The sequence below is a fragment of the Somniosus microcephalus genome, chromosome 16 (genome assembly GCF_052327205.1).
Source record: "Somniosus microcephalus isolate GS21.2 chromosome 16, FLI_Smic_1.0, whole genome shotgun sequence".
Lineage (NCBI taxonomy): Eukaryota > Metazoa > Chordata > Chondrichthyes > Squaliformes > Somniosidae > Somniosus > Somniosus microcephalus.
In genome coordinates, this window is record NC_141002.1 from 21,579,715 (window position 1) to 21,593,927 (window position 14,213).

Genomic DNA, 14,213 nt, shown 5'->3' on the forward strand with positions numbered 1-14,213 from the left:
CCTGCTCATAACACAGTCTGCAATCATTGCAGCAAGAAAGGTCACTTTTCTAAGGTATGCCAGTCAAGAGCCTCTGTTAGTAAGAAAGGCCACTTTTCTAAGGTATACCGGTCGAGAGTCCCTGTTAGTTTTGCAGCTACTATCTATAAAACTGCTCCTCCCCCAAGAACCACTACTAAGGTTACAGCTGTCAAGGGTAAAACTGCCCCTCCTCCCACCACAGCTGTTTTTCCCCAAAGTCTGTCCCATGCAGCCACAAAGGTTTCGGTAAATGGACACATTTTGAGTACACTAATCGACTCATGCAGCTCTGACAGCTTCATTAGTGAGCGGGCTGTCAGTAAGTTAAAACTGCATATTTACCCCTCGGACAGGGAAATTGCAATGGCTCTGACGACACTGACCACCAACTCTTCCGGCTTTTGTCTTGTCGACCTTATTCTCAATGGCTGCACTTATTTCTCCACCCGGCTCGGGGTGCTCAAAAACCTATGCAGTGATGGGTTCCTGGGACAGGGTTTCCAGAAACAACACAAAAGACTCACTTTTGAGTTTGGAGGGTCAAAGCCGGAGATAACTATTTCCAAAGTACTGTTTTGTGCGCTTTCGGCGGCTTCGCTCGACGAGCCCTCCTCGTTTTCCAATCTTTCCCCCCGATGTAAGCCCATAGTCACTAAATCACAACGTTTCAGCCAAGATGATCAATCCTTTATCGAGGCAGAAATCTCTCGCCTTCTAGCTGACGGTATCATTGAGCCATGTTCATCTTCCTGGCGGGCTCAAGTCGTCGTTGTTAAAAATTCCCTGAAGCAACACAAGAAACGTCTTTGCATCGATTACTCGCAAACTATTAACCAGGATACTGACCTGGATGCCTACCCACTATCACGCATCGATGACATGGTCAATAACCTTGCCAACTACAAGGTATTTTCAACTTTTGATTTAAAGAGCGCACACCATCAAGTACCATTAAAGGACTCTGACAAAAAGTATACGGCCTTTGAGGCCAATGGTCGGCTTTATCAGTTTTGTCACCTTCCATTTGGGGTCACCAATGGGGTGACCGTCTTTCAACGGGCAATGGATAGCTTAGTCAAACAGGAGAACTTAATGGACATTTTTCCATATCTGGATAATATCACCATTGCGGGTCATGACCAGAAGGAGCATGATGCCAACCTCCAGAAATGTTTTGATGTTCTCCGTCGTCGCAACTTAACCTTAAATGAGTCCAAATCTGTGAAATCAGTACCATCAGTCAACATCCTTGGCTATTGGGTGGGCAACGGTGTCATCAAACCAGATCCGGAGCGACTTCGTCCGCTTCAGGAGCTCCCTCCTCCTACGAATCTCGGCTCTCTTCGTCGGGCACTCGGCATGTTCGCCTATTATGCGAAGTGGATACCCCACTTCTCTGACAAGATCCAGCCCCTGCTTCACGCGAAGTCATTTCCGTTGGAGGCAATGGCTATTTCAGCTTTCAACCTCAAGCGACAACTGGAAAAAGCCACGCTTCGTTCCATCGATGAAAATCTTCCTTTCATGGTCGAGTGCGATGAATCAGAGGTGGCGATCTCGGCTACCTTGAATCAAGGTGGTTGACCCGTGGCATTTCTTTCCAGAACTTTGCAGGGTAGCGAGCTCCATTATCCTCCTGTTGAGAAGGAGGCTACGGCTATCATCGAAGCAGTACGTAAATGGAGTCATTTTCTCGCTCGTCGCCATTTCATGATTATAACCGATCAGCGCTCCGTGGCCTTTCTGCTGGATAACCAGAAACGCACTAAGATCAAGAATAAAAAATACAGCTCTGGAGGATAGAATTGGCCGCCTTTGGCTACACCATACATTATCGACCTGGCAAAGAGAATGGAGTCCCGGATACCCTCACGCGTGAATTTTGCTCTTCTATTTCAACTTCGACTCTTGCGGATCTTCATACTGACTTATGCCATCCTGGCGTCACCCATATGTTGCACTTTGTGCGATCTAAAAATCTCCCATTTTCTACGGAAGATGTGAAAAGAACATGTTCCACCAGTAGAATTTGTGCGGAATTAAAACCGCAATTCTTCCATCCGTCGGATGGCTCGCTCATACACGCTATGCAGCCTTTGCAGCGACTCAGCATTGACTTTAAAGGGCCATTGCCTTCCTCAACACGAAACACCTACTTGCTTACTATGGTGGACGAATATTCACGCTTTCCCTTTGCTTTCCCCTGTCCCAATATGCTTACTTCCAGAGTGATCAAATGCCTCGATCAAGTCTTTTCCCTTTGCGGTACGGCCAATTTCATCCACTCTGATCGGGGTCCCTCCTTCATGTCAAGCGAACTCAAAAGTTATCTTTCTCAATGGGGAATCACCACATGTAAAATGACACTGTATCATCCCATCGGTAACAGACAGGTTGAGAGAGACAACACTATCATTTGGAACGCTGTTCGTCTTGCACTGAGGTCATGCAACCTACCAGAACAGCAGTGGGAAACTATGCTCCCTGACTCGTTGCATTCCATCAGGTCTCTTCTTTCTACGTCCACCAATGTCACTGCTCACGAGCGATTCTTCAGGTTCCAGCGTCGCTCCACTCATGGGATGTCCCTACCATCATGGTTGGCAGCTCTCGGCCCCGTGCTGCTTCGACGATTCGTCCGATCTTCCAAAAACGATCCCCACGTCGACGAGGTGGAACTAACGGACGTTAATCCCACTTACGCGCACGTGCAGTACCCTGATGGCTGGGAGTCCACCGTTTCACTCCGAGTTCTGGCTCCCTGTCCAACCAGTCCCACGGACCCAACTGGTAGAGGAACCCATGGTAATGATGCCGACGCTCTGCGCCCCTTTGAGGATGATGCCCTACCTGGGACATCAAGGGATCTGCCGGCTACTCCACCGGATCAACTCAGGGAGCCGAGCGCTTCCCATGGGATGGCCACCCGAAGACAGGACACCGGTCAGTCCTCGGCTACCAACCAAGATGACGCCAGCTCTGTGCCTGTGGGGACCCGCACCCGGAGTCATGATCTCCCCAGTCTTTCGCAGGTCGATCAAGGCAACACGGGCCCTGTTGATCTACCAGTACGGACCAAGCGACACAGGGACCAAGACACGGTCCGAGGAGACATGCCTTCCAGCCACAAGCGAAGATCTAAAAGACTGCGCCTATTCGTGGTCTGCCTAATCCACTAGAAGGAAGTCATTGGACTTCCAAAACTTTCAGGCGGGAAGGATGTCATGAATCTTATCATGAATCATGAAGTAACACTGGGCGGCCAGCTGGTGGCGCCGTCCAAGGAGTATAAATACTCGGGCGTGGGCCCAGCTTGCTCAGGATGTTTCTGTAACCAGGAACTAGTGATGTAACTAGAATCTCATGGTTTTGAAACAGTTGATTAAATCCTTGTTTTATACTCAAACCAAGCGCTCAGTAGTCTTTTTACATCAATTCCCTTTTACAAGTGGAAAGGGGAGGAGAGGTGAAAACATACTTGGTGGTTGGATCATGTGGTAAGTGAAAGAAAAAAGATTTGCATTTATATAGCACCTTTCACGACCTCAGGCCGTTCCAAAGTGCTTTAGCTTTACAGCCAACAAAGTACTTTTGAAGTGTAGTCACTGTTGTAATGTGGTAAATATAATGCAGGTGGTGGAAATATCAAATGATATGGCGAATGTGGAGGCGTTGGGGTGAAGTTCTACCCCAATGAGGCTCATCTGAAAGGCAAGGCCAAGGGAGATTATACCATCGTTGTGAGGGGAGGGAATGAGTACAGAGACATAGGAAACGGAGCAGATCCGGTTAAGGATCCTCTCAATTACTGTCGGGGGGAAGCCTTGGCAGAGGAAAAAGGGCATTTCAGAAACCCTGGTGGGAAGCAAGAGTCACCAGAGCAGATGTGATGGAGCTGGATGAACTGTGAGAACGGGATGGAGTCCTTACAGGAAGCAGGGAGGGAAGAAGCGTACTCTTAGGTAGTTGTGGGAAAGGGTGGGCTTGCAGCAAATGTCTGTGGAAAACCCACCGCCAGAATTTGAGAGAGAGAGAGAGGTCCAGGAAGGGAAGAGCTGGAGATGAAGCACATAAAAGTTAGGGATGGATGGGAATTGGAAGCACAGTTAATGTAATTCTCAAAATCAGGGTGAGAGTAGGAAGCAGCAGCAGCTTAGTCATCAGGGTAATTGGATTCTGAGAAAGGGTCTCACAACCCAAACCTGTCTTTTCAAATGCTGTGTATTTCCAGCATTTTCTGTTTTTATTTCAGATCTTTGGCAATTCCACTTTTTTCTCTCTTCGTTTTCTTCGTCGGGAGAGATCAGTGGCTTTTAATAAAATTTTGAAGATTTTACATGTCAAGCAATTTCAGTGAGACGGATTGCATTTATAAGCAGTGACACTAAAATCCACAACCCCAATTGGTAATCCGATTACAGATTACCTCCCCTTTGAAGCTAAAGTTTCTTTTGTACTTTCAGGTGCTTAGGTACCTCTGGTTAGACTTATTTTACCTGTTAAGATCCTGTCAGTTACATGCAAAGATTTATGTTTAAATAGCATCTCAAAGGGCTTTGTACACAGTGAATGACTTTGACATGAAGAGCCTGTTATTTGTAGACAAATGTGGTGGCCATTTTGTGCACAGCAAGATCCCACAAACAGCACTGAGCTGGATCACCAATTAGCCTGTTTTTGTGTACATCAGTAGTCGGCAGGAACTCAGTCAATAACAGCAACAACCTGGATGTATAGAGCACCTTTAGCGCAGTAAAACATCCCACGGTGCTTCACAGGAGCGTTAGCAAACAAAATTTCACACCGAGCCACATAGGAGAAATTAGGGCAAGTCAAAGAGATAGGGTTTAAGGAGCATCTTAAAGGAGGAAAGAGATATAGAGAGGCGGAGAGGTTTAGGGAGGGAATTTCAGAGCTTAGGGCCTAGGCATGTAAAGGCACAATGACCAATGGTTGAGAGATTAAAATCAGGGATGCTCAAGAGGCCAGAATTAGAGGAGCGCAGATATGGCCGGGGGGTGCTGGAGGAGATTACAGACTTAGGGAGGGGCGAGGCCATGGAGGGATTTGAAAACAAGGATGAGAATTTTAAAATTGAGGCGTTGCCAGTGTAGGTCAGCGAGCACAAGGGTGATGGGTGAACGGGACTTGGTGCGAGTTAGGACACGGGCAGCTGTGTTTTGGATGACCTCAAGTTTACGTAGGGTGGAATGTGGGAGGCCAGCCAGGAGTGCATTGGAATAGTCAAGTCTAGAGGTAACAAAGGCATGGATGAGGGTTTCAGCAACAGATGAGCTGAGGCAAGGGCGGAGACGGGCGATGTTACGGAGGTGGAAACAGGCGGTCTTAGTTATGGTGTGGATATGTGGTCAGAAGTTCATTTCTGGGTCAAATATGACACCAAGTTTGTGAACAGTCTGGTTCAGCTTCAGACAGATGCGAGGGAGAAGGACGGAGTTTGTGGCAGGGACCGAAGACAATGGCTTCGGTCTTCCCAATATTTAGTTGGAAGAAATTTCTGCTCATCCAGTCCTGGATGCCGGACAAGCAGTTTGATAATTTAGAGACTGTGGAGGGGTCGAGAGAAGAGGTGCTGAGGTAGAGCTGGGTGTGGTTGGCGTACATGTGGAAACTGACGCTGTGTTTTCGGATGATGTCGCCGAGGGGCAGCATGTAGATGAGAAATAGGAGGAGGCCAAGGATAGATCCTTGGGGGACACCAGAGATAACGATGCAGTAACAGGAAGAGAAGCAATTGCAGGTGATTCTCTGGCTATGATTAGATAGATAACAATGGAACCAGATGAGTGCAGTCCCACCCAGCTGGATGATGGTGGAGAGGCGATGGAGGAGGATGGAGTGGTCAACTGTGTCAATGGCTGCAGACAGGTCGAGAAGGATGAGGAGGGATAGTTTACCTTTGTCATAGTATTCATAGGCTATCATTTGTAACTTTGATGAGAGCCATTTTGGTACTGTGGCAGGGGCGGAAACCTGATTGGAGGGATTCAAACATGGAATTGCGGGAAAGATGGGCACGGATTTGGGAGGCGACAACACGTTCAAGGACTTTGGAGAGGAAAGGGAAGTTGGAGATGGGGTGGTAGTTTGCAAGGACGGAGGGGTAAAGGATTGTTTTTTGGGGGAGAGGTGATGACGGCAGATTTGAAGGAGAGGGGGACAGTACCTGAGGAGAGAGAACCATTAAGAGTATCAGCTAACATGGGAGCCAGAAAATGAAGTTGGGTGGTTAGCAGTTTAGTGGGAATAGGGTCGAGGGAGCAGAAAGTGGATCTCATGGACAAGATGTGCGCGGAGAGGTCATGAGGGGAGATCGGAGAGACTGGAGGAAAATACGAGTTCAGGGCTAGGGTAGGGGGGAACCTTAGAGGAGGTTTGGCCTGGTGGGCTAAGGGAAGGAAGGGAAGTGGCAGAGGCAGCTGATCGGATGGTCTCAATCTTAGAGACATAGAAGTCCATGAGCTCCTCACACTTGTTATCGGAGGTAAGGGTGGAGGAGACGGGAGAGGGATTTAAGAAGATCTTTAATAGTAGAGAAAAAAAGGCCGGGGTTTATCTTTGAATTCCAGAATGATCCTGGAATAGTGAGCAATTTTGGCAGACGAGAGCAGGACCCAATAATGCTTTATGTGGTCCAGCCAGATTAGGCGGTGAATGGCTAAACCAGTTGTCCGCCATATCCGTTGAAGTCTGCGTCTCTTGGACTTAAGGGAGCGAAGATGAGGGCCGTACCAGGGGGAGCGGCCAGGGTGAGTGAGAGTAAAGATTTTAATAGGGACAAGGGCATCAACGGCGGTGGTGAGGGTGTTTTGAGCAGATCGGTAGCTGCAGAAATGTCGTGGTGAATGGAGAGCCAAAGGCTGGACAGTTGGGATTTTGTAAGTGCAGTTGTAAGTGAGTTGGGAGAGAGTTTTTCCAGAGTCTCATTTGAGAGATAGCAATTCTGACCATGCAGCATCATCTCAATATTGCACTGGAGTGCCAGCCTACATTATGTCCTCAAGTGCTGGAGTTGCCTAAATATTACATGTAAAATTATACACTAATCTAATTAATTATCTTATATTACTACTACTGCTCTGCACGACTGATACTAAAGAACTTCTACTGCTGCTTTGACTTGGTGCCTGGGCAGTGTTCCTTCGGTCATATTGCTGTGAGGTTTATGCTCCAAACTAATCCACAGGGGGAGGTTAGGACGTTTCGCCCAAAGTGGGCAGGGTGTCGGCTGCAGAGAGAGGCCCAACCATTGGTGGGGTACTCGCACATTCCAAGCAGCTCGTATGGAGCCCAGCCGGGGTAATTAGGTGAAAGGTGGCGGGTTGGGGGGAGTGATATCGGCGGAGGGCCACACTTTCACTCCTGAAAATGACCTGTTTTTTGAGCGGCCTGCAGTGGTCCCTTTAAGTACTGCTGGTTAGGCGGCTCCATGCCTGGTACCACAGGGCAGAGAGTGCTCGGCACATACTCCATCCACTGCTACTGATCATTGGAAACAGGATACTGCACTCGGCGCAGGACTCCGATTTGCAAACACAATTGGGCTCCCACCTGGTTCGGGCGGGAGCACTGGCTGCCCATTTTTAGGCCTGCCTGAAAACCACACATCGAGTGGGCCTCAGGCGGCCAATTGGTGGGCCATTTTTTCCCAAGTTTCAACTGCCAGCTGCTTTGTTTACACTGGAAAATGGGGCGGGGTGCAGTTGAAAATTGACATCATTGTATCCCCACTAATACTTGTGCTGATGCTGGTTGACATCTATCCACTGCTTGCATTATTTGGCACCATATTTCATCATATTGATGGTTTCCCAGTGGCCCTGCTAGAGGTGCCTGTGTGCATATCGAGTGAGGACAGGGAATGGTTTAGCTTTCATGTGATGCTCCCCATGACCAAATATCCTCCCAACCCTCAATGTGCAGGCTCACATATAAAGAATAGCTACAAGAAAGAAAAAAAGACTTTCATTTATATAACGTCTTTCACGACCACCAGACGTCCCAAAGCACTTTAGAGCCAATGGAGTACTTTTGAAATGTAGTCACTGTTGCAATACGAGGGCAAAGTACTGGAAGCTACCCTCTCTCTGTGGAACCATCTCCCTGGTTTGTTGCTATGTTCAGGGTATCTCAGTGGTTCTGTTGCTATGTTCAGGGTATCTCAGTGGTTCGGTTGCTATGTTTTTTGAGGATGTAACTGGTAAAATAGATAAGGGAGAACCAGTGGATGTGGTGTATTTGGACTTTCAGAAGGCTTTCGATAAGGTCCCACACAAGAGATTAGCGTGCAAAATTAAGGCACATGGGATTGGGGGCAAGGTATTGACTTGGATAGAGAACTGGTTGGCGGACAGAAAGCAAAGAGTTGGAATAAACGAGTCGTTTTCCGAGTGGCAGGCAGTGACTAGTGGGGTACCGCAAGGATCGGTCCTAGGACCCCAGCTGTTCACAATATATATTAATGATCTGGACGAGGGAATTGGATGTAATATCTCCAAATTTGCAGACGACACAAAGCTGGGCGGGAGGGTAAGCTGCGAGGAGGATGTCGGGAAACTCCAGTACGATTTGGACAGGTTGGGTGATTGGGCAGAAACATGGCAAATGCACTATAATGTGGATAAATGTGAGGTTATCCACTTTGGTGGCAAAAACAGGAAGGCAGATTATTATTTGAATGGCAATAGATTGGGAGAAGGGGAAGTGCACCAGTCGCTGAAGGTAAGCATGCAGGTGCAGCAGGCGGTTAAGAAGGCAAATGGTATGTTGGCCTTCGTAGCAAGAGGGTTCGAGTACAGGAACAAGGATGTCTTGCTGCAGTTGTACAGGACCTTGGTGAGACCGCACCTTGAGTATTGTGTGCAGTTTTGGTCACCTTACCTGAGGAAGGACGTTCTTGCCATGGAGGGAGTGCAGCGAAGATTCACCAGGCTGATACCTGGGATGGCAGGAATGACGTATGAGGAGAGATTGTGTCGATTGGGCTTATACTCACTGGAGTTTAGAAGATTGAGAGGGGATCTCATCGAAACCTATAAAATTCTGTCAGGTCTGGACAGACGAGATGCAGGAAGGATGTTTCTGATGGCCGGGGAGTCCAGAACCAGGGGTCATAGTCTAAGGATAAGGGGTAAGCCATTTAGGACTGAAATGAGGAGGAATTTCTTCACCCAGAGAGTGGTGAACCTGTGGAATTCTCTGCCACAGAGGGCGGTGGAGGCCAGTTCATTAAATATATTCAAGAAAGAGTTGGATATGTTTCTTGAGGCTGAAGGGATCAAGGGATATGGGGAAAAGGCAGGGACAGGGTATTGAATTTGGATGATCAGCCATGATCACATTGAATGGCGGAGCAGGCTCGAAGGGCCGAATGGCCTACTCCTGCTCCTATCTTCTATGTTTCTATGTTCAGGGTATCTCAGTGGTTCTGTTGCTGTCCAACTACTGTTCTACTTCTTATTGGCTGATAACTTTGATTGATGACTGATGTCATCACCAATGAAAGGGAAGCAAGTGCCCCTTCTTAAAGGGGCACACCCCATAAACTGTAACTTAATTCAAAACTTTTAAAGTAAACTCAACAAATCAAATTAAAATTTGCTTTCGGGTGTGGGGGGGATGATGAAGCACTCCAATCCCTCCGGTGCCCACTGGTCGCGGAAGGCCTCAAGCGTGCCGGTGGACATCGCATGCTCCATCTCCAGGGACACCCAGGTGCGCCAAGGGCTGTTCGACTTAACTTTTGACTCTGGGTTGCTAGGATACGAAATATTCACTTAAGGGTATGGCAGTGAATTAGTAATACAGAGAATGAGTTCAAGTCCCACCGTGGCAGTTTGCGACTTTGAATTCAGTTTGAAAAAAAGCTGGTTGTCAGTAAAAGTGACCAGGAAGCCAACCGGTTCTCCAACGGCCCTTTAGGGAAGGAAAGCTGCCGTCCTTACCCGGTCTGGTCTATATGTAACTCCATTCCCACAATTAACGTGGTTAACTGCCCTCGGGCTTAGCAGGCCACTCAGTTGTATCAAACTGCTATCAGTGGTTCAAGAAATTCCACCACCACCTCAAGGCAACCGAGGATAGGGCAACAACTGCCAGCCTTGCCAGCAACGCCCACATCCCGAGAATGAATTTTTAAAGTCAATTTCCAGGTATATCCCATTGTTCTGAATCTCTGTCGTGATGTTGCTGATGTGTTGCGATGATATTGAGGGCAGATTGGCTGCATGATCTCTGTATGTTCAGAATATTGATGTCTGTGCAGTTTTCTGGAGGGGGGCATCGTGCCCAGTTGCTTTCCTTCTGATGTTGCTCCTAGCAACATGTTGCTGTGATACAATTGCTAGGTTGCCAGTATTATGATACAGATGATTGCATGCTTATACACTCATGATCTGATCTTTTGTTCTCTCCGTTTTATCCATTCCTCCCGGGGTGTTGGATCAGCGAGTTAATGATCCCACTTGGATCTCACTGCACCCGCCCAGCGCTGCAACAGTTCAGTCACACATTAGTTGGTGCGGTGCAGAGGGTGCTGTGGGGCAGCATTGGGCTGTGATAGTCACCGACTCTCACCCAGTGTTCGCCAGTCATTCCCCTAGATGACACGGCTCGCTAAACCGAAAAATTGCTCCGACCTACAAATTGGGCTGATTTTACTGGGGGGGGGGGGTGCTGCAGCTGATGTTAAGGAAGGGGGGGGGGGCGGGGGGAGAAGAAAAAAGGATGGGCATTTCTCCTGAGATTAACTGCCTGGTGGCTGCAATGGGCTTAAACTGATGCTGGCAACCCCTGGGCATCAAAGAGATGGAGGATGGGCTACTCCTCAGGGTCTGACTGTAAGTTCTCTGCAATGCCATGACGCAATCCAGGTGCAGCTGGAAAGGATGGATGCGATGCAGTTTTATGGGATGCTTGCATTTTACCGCCCTGATTTCTGTTGCATTTTTGCATCGTGTCAGTTTCCTCGTTGCAACTGACTTTTTGCACTTTTGCTGCTTTAAAGGGGGACGGGTTTGGTGTCCGTGTTACTGCTAACTGCCCCTGTCACCGCTGGGCTGCGGCTCCTCCGCAGTGCCGCTCCTGTTGCACTTGGTCCTCCTGCTGCTGATGCAGTGACCGGGTCCCGTTTGACGCAGCCGGCGAGTTGCTGCAGCAGTCGGGGCCCAAGCGGTCCCGCCCTCCCCTCAGCCTGCAAGCTGATAGGCCGACGCGCCCTTGATTGACGCCGCGCCCAGGCAATCAGGGCCGCCGCTGCCTGGCAACCGGCTGTCAATCAGGATGGCAGGGGGCAGGGCGCGCGAGCTGTCAGCCCCGGCTCAGGTTCGCTTGACCGGGGGAAGAGCCGGCTTGCTTCAGGTGTGCAGTGTGCCACTTCCAATCCCGACTCCAGCACGGCGTGTAAACCCTTACCGGTAAGTGCAAAAAAAAGTGAGAAAGAAAATGCAGCTCGGATTATTTTAAGGTACGGGAATGAGCTGGATTTTTTTTGCACAGCGTTAACGGCAGTCGCCGGAGTAGCAACTCCTGCTGTGCTTAATTTCAACCTTGCATTTCAATTCATTCCATTTTATTTTTAATGCAATTCTATCTGATGCTGCTCGCTTGTTACTTAAGTACTGTTTGAACACCGTACAAAGTTGCACGTATAGTTTTAAAAAATCAGTAAAATCTATGTATAAAAGTCTTTAAGGAGCAATTGCATTTATTTCATTCACTTTTGTAAAATAGATGTAAAAGATGAGGCGGTGCCTCGGGGAGGGGAGCTGTCCAAGGTAACGCCTTGACCGGACAGTGGGGTTGAATTTCTGAAATATTGCGACAGGAGATGGCTTTTTTTCCCCCCAGCTTTATAAATTGGGACACAATGTAAATATATACTACAAGTGGGTGGAAAAATAATCTGCAATTAAAATTAAAAATTGAAGTTATATTCTATCCATTCAAAATATGTCTTAAAGCCCAGCCTTGGACACATTCATTGCAACTAAATGCTTGGTTGTGTTATAAATCAGTGTGGGTGTGTGCTTCTCACTCGGGAGTGTGCCAGTGTGTTAGTAACATGCTGGGTTCATGATCCAGCACACTACAAGGAGAACGATTATCAACGGGAGAGTGAACCACACATTATGAACAATCTATATATTGGCAACACCCACCCAATTTGTGTGTAAAATTTTGGTTACTGTCTCTCATCAACCCCATATTTTAAAATGGGTGAGTAATAAACTACCTTTGAATTTTGCAACAAAAATAATTACTAAATAGTTTTGTCTGCATTTATGGTGGATATCTGGTGCAGGGGGTGCAAGATCATTTGATTTACTGCATTCTCTGGTTGGCATTCTGCCATCCCTTAACAGTCTCTGGATTTCTGTATTTTAGTACAAGGGAACGTCGGAAGCAGGACCATTGCAGAGAGTTTGGAGAAGCACAGTGCTCAATATAGGTGGGAGGAATGCTTGTGATAGTGATTACTCATTGCTGATACCACTAACCACCTGGGCAGTCAGGAGTAAATTTGAGGCCTGCCACTCTTTTCTATCCTTCCCTCAGCCCCTCCCCTTCCCTTCCCTCTTCCTCTCTTTCCCGCCCCCCCCCGGACCCGCTCTGGGTAGTACTTTGGTGAACTGATTCTCTTCTACATTTGCCCTCATCTGTCTTGTTCACTCCAGGGAATGTGTCTGAACTTTCCCAATGAGCTACCAGGTGAGTAATATCAAATAAGCATCATCTGGCTGGTTGGGTGGGTAGGGACGGCGAGCTGATAATTGCATCTCCCTTGTAACCTGCCTGTTGCTGAATTAGAACACAGAATATACTCTGCTAGTCACTACCAGGAATCTCACCAGCAGAGCAATATATTGTGTTCCAATTTAACACTGGTGCCCTTCTATTGTCCTCTAACTTAGTGAGCTGCACTGTGGAAGAACAAATTCTGTTAACACAGTGTGGGGAGATTTCCCTGGATTTGCACACTGGATTACCCGGTGTGCAGTGAATATGGAAAAGGGGGGGGAGGGGCTAAGCCCTTACCCTAAATCATCATGAATAAGTCTGGTGTGTGTTCTGTGTTGCACTCTGTGGACCAAAGTCTCAGGAGGCAATGTGAAAATGTTACCAGTGCTTGAATAAGAACCACCAAGAACAAATGTGAACATAAAAGAATCAATCTTGGGAAAGCTCGAGACAGATCCAAGTAAAATAAAGGTCTGGATTTGATATCAGACCCCCATGAGCTCATAGAGTAAAGAAGGTCTTTAAGATTGGGTACTTGGTTGGGGTTCTTGCCAGGATTTTGGTGAAACATTGGGGGTGATTTTATCAATGGGGACGTGATTGAGGCGGGACTGCTGCTTGTCGGGTTTTAGTCCCGCCTCCATCGACGTCCGGCCAACCCACGCTATTTTCCCTTGATTGACCTTGTTAAGTCCGCCCAGCGGGCTTAGCGGGCCAATTACGGGAAAGCCGGTGACGGGGAACATCAGCGTATGATGTTTCATCCGTCAAGATTTCTTGACAGTTTAATTGTCATTGTTTGACAGCTCTGTGAAGCTGTCAAACACTGACAATCTGTCTTCGAAGTTATTGAGTCCTTTACTCAAGACTCCCTTAGAAAGCCTTCCTGAGCAGAAGGCTGCTGCATTTAAGAATGTAGCGGCCATTCTGCTTTCTCTGCCGGTGAGATGAGTTGGTCTGCAGCCTAAAAGGATGAAGCCTGGAGGAAGAAGTAAAGGTAAGTAATCTTATTAAAACATTTTAGTCACCTCACACACTTACCTCTCCACACTTGCACTCATCACTCACCTGCACAGCGCACTTTTCGGCCCCTCCGACCCCCGCAGATCCACGGCTCGCCTCGCTGACCCTGGCGAGGTTCGGAGCCGTCGGGAAGTCCACACTTTAGAGATTAGCCAAAAAACTGCCTGTTAACTACCTGTTAATTGGCACTAATCCCCTTCCCGCCTCGGCGATGGGATCCGGCGCGGGTCGGGTGCCCACCTCCTGGGAAGATGGCACGGAGGCGGGTTGGGGGCGGGATGGGTACCCGCTCCCAGATTTTCCCAGCAGTCCTGCCTCCATACCCGCCTCCCCAGGGCTGGCAAAATCGCCCACCTAATGTGGGGTTCGGCCCCAACAACTGAATCTGAATAGTGGGTTGAGTTCCGGTG

The 14,213-nt window shown here is 48.2% G+C and overlaps 1 protein-coding gene across 3 annotated transcripts in view; it reads left to right on the forward strand.

Moving 5' to 3' along the window:
* The first annotated feature begins 11,370 nt into the window (after positions 1-11,370).
* Positions 11,371-14,213, forward strand: part of cntn1b (contactin 1b) — a 1,036,112-nt gene continuing 1,033,269 nt past the window's right edge. For all 3 annotated transcript variants that reach the window (XM_086008675.1, XM_086008680.1, XM_086008681.1), the window contains exon 1: positions 11,371-11,456. The gene's annotated coding sequence lies outside the window, so the exon portion shown is untranslated. The remainder of the gene's footprint in view (positions 11,457-14,213) is intronic.